Source organism: Hyla sarda, chromosome 8 (assembly GCF_029499605.1).
Source record: "Hyla sarda isolate aHylSar1 chromosome 8, aHylSar1.hap1, whole genome shotgun sequence".
Taxonomy (NCBI): Eukaryota; Metazoa; Chordata; class Amphibia; order Anura; family Hylidae; genus Hyla; species Hyla sarda.
Window position 1 is genome coordinate 60,146,320 of NC_079196.1, and position 5,126 is coordinate 60,151,445.

Genomic DNA, 5,126 nt, shown 5'->3' on the forward strand with positions numbered 1-5,126 from the left:
GCTATGATTGGCTAAGGCTGAACACACACCCCTCAGCACTCTAGGCTGCATTTCCTGATTTTGGACTTCTGCCAGGCCAGCAGGAATCCAAAGTTGGTGGGGAAATGTGCTCTGGACAAGTAGGAAGAAACCTAGTGGCAGATTTTTTAAACAAAGTACATTTGAAAGATTTTTCATTTACCATAAGGAGTGCAATAGCAAAAAATAGTTAATGAGAGCGCCCATTTAAGCCCACTGGGGGCAGACTGCATACAACAAAAAACTGCCATACATGTTAGATCAGTGGTCTCAAACTGTGGCCCTCCAGATGTTGCAAAATTTCAACTGCCAGCATGCCTGGACAGCTGTTGGCTGCAGCTAACAGCTGTCCGGGCATGCTGGGTGTTGAAGTTTTGCAACATCTGGAGGGCCACAGTTTGAAACCACTGCATAATATGGTGGTTGAACAACCACTGAATAAACAATCAACTGGTGAACAATTGTTTAGCCATAGCAGCCAAACACATTTTAGAGCATATTGACCATTGCTGTTGTTAAAACTGGCCATACTGTACATGATCAATGATACGGAATGAAGGATCTTTCAGAGTATGTTTTGAAAATCTTATTTCAGGAAAAGATTGTTGGTAGATGAAAGATCTTACAACCAGCTATTGGACAAAAATTCAAATCATGGCCGACTTCTTTCTAAATAATGTCAATTATTCGGCTAAAATATTCAATTATTTGGCCTAAATTTCCCCCAATAATTGTTCATTATTGTTGAAATCATCCATTTTGGTCAACTTTAATCTAATGTGTAAGACTGGGGAAGCAGGAACAGTGCCAGGGGGGCTAGATGATAGAGTTGATAGATGGTGGTTTAGAGAAAGCATTGCTGCAACAAGACATCCCATAAAAGTCAGGGGAATTTCTGATAGAACAATAGCCGTAAGGAGCAGACCAGGAAGGTGCTGGTATTGGGGGATTATTAGGCGATAGGGCGATTCGTAGCAAAGATCAGGATTGCTGAAGAGAGTAGCATAGACCTCAAGTTTGACGTATCACAAATCAGTTTAGTAGGTTACACAGAAGAGCAGGTGATAAGGCTGGGTTCATATATATCAGTCATCCGGCACAGTTTCCTTCCAGCATGCACCGGAGGGAAACTGATGCTAGAACTGATCCCATTCATTTGAATGGTACAGTTCACAATTAGAGATGAGCGAACTTACAGTAAATTCGATTTGTCACGAACTTCTCGGCTCAGCAGTTGATGACTTATCCTGCATAAATTAGTTCAGCTTTCAGGTGCTCCCGTGGGCTGGAAAAGGTGGATACAGTCCTAGGAGACTCTTTCCTAGGACTGTATCCACCTTTTCCAGCCCACCGAAGCACCTGAAAGCTGAACTAATTTATGCAGGATAAGTCATCAACTGCCGAGCCGAGAAGTTCGTGACGAATCGAATTTACTGTAAGTTCGCTCATCTCTATTCACAATCATCCAGCGTCTCAATTTTGACGCTGGATGGTTGGACATGCCGGAGGGCACCGGACAGGGGAACGCAGCTTGCTGCGTTCCCCGGTCTGTTGCCCAGAAAAAATGGACGCCGCATGCCATACAACTGACGACAAGTTGTCATCAGTTGTGGCATCAGTTGCGTCGAGATTTAGGCTGAGTTCACCTATGCCGGATGCCGGACATATGTGAACCCAGCCTAACCGAGTAGTATTTTCTTAAATAATATTTGTACTGCATGCCACACCGTAAAGTAAGCAGGACATGGGGGGAGGGGGGGGGGTGAATAAGTGGAATAAAACTGGTATTGAAAGGAGAGGTATTGGTTCTTACAAAACTGGGCTTGTGCCCAAGTTTCAGTCAGGACAATAACTGGAAAGTCAGCCTTTTCACCATGAGTGCTGTGATGTATAATGCGCTGAGTGCCAAGTAGTGATCTCTCAATCAGACACCCCATATATTTTGCTTGCACCCAGCTGATTGAGAGATTGCTATTTGGCAACCAGAATTTTATACACCACAGCCGCCATGGTGAGAAGGCTGACTTTATTGTTCTTGGATATGATTTTTCAAACCATAACCTATCTTGTGGATTCTGAGACAACCTGGCATGGTGCAGCAGCAAAGACTGATATTCAAGCTTCAGTATTGTTGTATTTATAGCACAGATCTAAAAGGTTATTGGCCTTTTTGTTGTCCTTTGCTGGAATAGGAACACGTATGTTATTGTACTAGAAGGAGCCCCTCTAATATTTTTCAGAAATAAGAAAAACAATGGGCTGACCTCTGTGTTGGCTACAGACTTTTTAATAAGGATGGGCATGTTGCTTGGGTATTGCAGGTTGCTGAAAGTGCATGCAAAAGAGTGCAGAATACAGAAGGCGACATTGAAGAACTAACTTAGATGAGCGGTTGAAAAGACTGCAGTAAAAAGGATCTAGAATTGAGAGTGTGAGAAAGTATAGGAGAGACCAGTGGGATAATTGAAGCCTTCTAGCGCCTTTAAGAGATGCATGAGATAGTCTGCAGACCCCCAAGGGACAAGGCCCCAGAAACATTAGGGGGCATCCCAACACTGTGGGATTCAGTGGTCAGGGCCTGGTGAAGTGTCCACTGAACTGAAAACTTTGCACGGGTGCACTCCAAACTAGACCTTCTGTTCAGTCAAGAGGCATACTTTGTGGCAGGATTTGTCTTGTTAGCACACTTTTCAGATCAAGCAGCGAGACAAAGGAGGTGCTGCTTTATTGGCTGCGTTAGGTAACTTTTGGCAACATCTTAGGCCCCTGCTGCTTCAGACTGTCACATTGGAACTGTGAACTGCTGCCAAATCTGCTGTCTATGACCATGACAGAGCTACTGAGAACTGTTGCCAAATTGACTGTTAGAGACTTTGTGCTACTGCTAGCCTTCTACTCCGTGCTATATTTGGTGTGAGTTGGTTCCAAGCCTGTTCCTGGAAGGATTACTAAGCAGTCTGCTTTGCATGTCCACTGTCAGCTGGATTCAAGACACCTGCTGCAACCATGATCCATAGTCTTGAATACAGGTCACAGCCCTACAGAGACCCATTGAGCCACTGGGCTTAATAGACAAATGTCTAGACACAAACTAGGTGGGATCCTATGCAGTGGTTAACATTACCTGGGTTTGGAATTGAAAACAGGGCTAACCATCCTGCCTTTCAAAGGCCTACACATTTCAGGTTGCCCCTTAATAGGGAGTATGCATGAGTGTTTGTATATAAGATAACTAGGTTAGCAGAGTGTTGAAAGTAGAGATTAGGGTTGGAGCTAGCTTGACACTGCTTTACACAGTGTGCATTCAGGCTTACTTTGTTAAATATTTAGACAGATTTTATTTATTTGCTCCACTGTCCTCAAAAATAGAAAAACAAATACTAAATGGGGTATTTTTCAAAGCATCTTATATTTTCATCGTTAGAAGTACGTACCTTATAGGAATATAAGAGATAGTAACAGAAGAAAGCCAAGGTGTATAAATAACGTAAAGAGGGCAATAAATAACAAACCTTTTAAGTTACTTAAACATCAGGCTGAGAAGAAGCACTAAAAAGCTATCAGTAAAAAAAAAGAAAAAAAAAACAGATAAAGCTAAGAACAGAAAGACTCATTGCTAAAGCAAGAAAAACCCTAATAGGTTCTTCATTTATATAAATAGTACAAAAGGTTAAATCTGAAAGTGCTGTCCCTTTAGTTAATGGGGTATGTCATTACCTGAATATAGTTAAAGCACTTTACAAATCACTAGTCAGAACGCACATGGAATATTCAGGCGAGGATTATCATCAAAGCTCTTGGTGCTCCAGCTCATATTCCTGCTCTCCCTGTGGCTTAGGGGGACACCCAATTGGGTCCTAGCCCCCACACTGCCACTGGCTCAGTGGGAATTGTTCCCTAACACAAAACCTAGTGGCTGTAGGTTGGCAGTGGCAGAGAATTGGACTGAGATGCAAATTGCCACTGGAAAATGTTATAATAAAAGTGTTGATGTCCCTTAGAAAAATCTTTGACATGTCATAGAGACCTTTTAAAAGTTTTCATTGGTCGGAGTCTGGGTGCTGAGGCTCTCACTGATCAATGGAATGAGCAGGGAGAAGCTCTCAGCTAAGAATTCTATAGAAAGCCTTTGCAGCCTGACAGTAACACTTTACATTTATCCAATGTGTTTTGGCAGACAGTGTGAGTAAAGTGATTTTTTAAAATGCTACAGCTAATCACTGTAAAGACTCACTTACAATATTACTGCTCTCCTGGTCTCTTTAGAGAGGGAGGAAATTATATTCTGTACCACTCTGTGTATGGAGGACTGTAAAGAAGAACATGGAGGTCTGGGCCTGGTTGGGGGGGGGGGGAAATCTGATAGGTGATTATATAATCCTGTAGTTCACAGGAAGTCAGCTACAAAGAGATTGACATCCTATCTACACAATGATGAGCAGTGATGGCAAACCTATGACACACGTAGCCATTTTCGATGACACACGGCCCCATGCCGAAAAGGAAGTTTCATCCTCTGCTCCTGCACGAGGATGAAACATTTGCTGTAGTGTAGTGCAGACACTCTGTGACGGAGGTCTGTAGGCCAAAACAACAGAACTGCGGCACAGAGCGCCTAGTTCTGGGACTTCCAGTTAAGTCGTTAGGTGATCTTTGACCTCACTTCAGCCTGCAGAGCAGGGAGCAGCAGAATGCAGCGGGGGATACATCTTTGGGGGCCCTGTGATCGCCATTACCAGCAACCACATAACCACAGCAACCATTATCCAATCTACTGTTCTGGGGTGTTGTTGATTTCTAATTGAGCATCATTACAGATATAAGTGAGGCTGGGAAAGGCTAGGGCCTGGGCTATGGGTGCCGTTTCCCGCTTTTAGAAACAGCAGCAGCCATCTCAATTTACATAAGGAATGCCATCTTTCTCCATTTCACCACTATTACTGTTGTGCATCCTTATTAACCCCTATTTCTGCTTATTAACCCTGCCCTTTCTTAAAAGACAGTTACATGCACCATCTTGTGGTTAGTTAGGCTAGTTAACCCCTAATTGTCTGCAGGGCTAACAATCTATCTATAATTCTATCTACTGTCAGTAAAGGAAGTTGTAG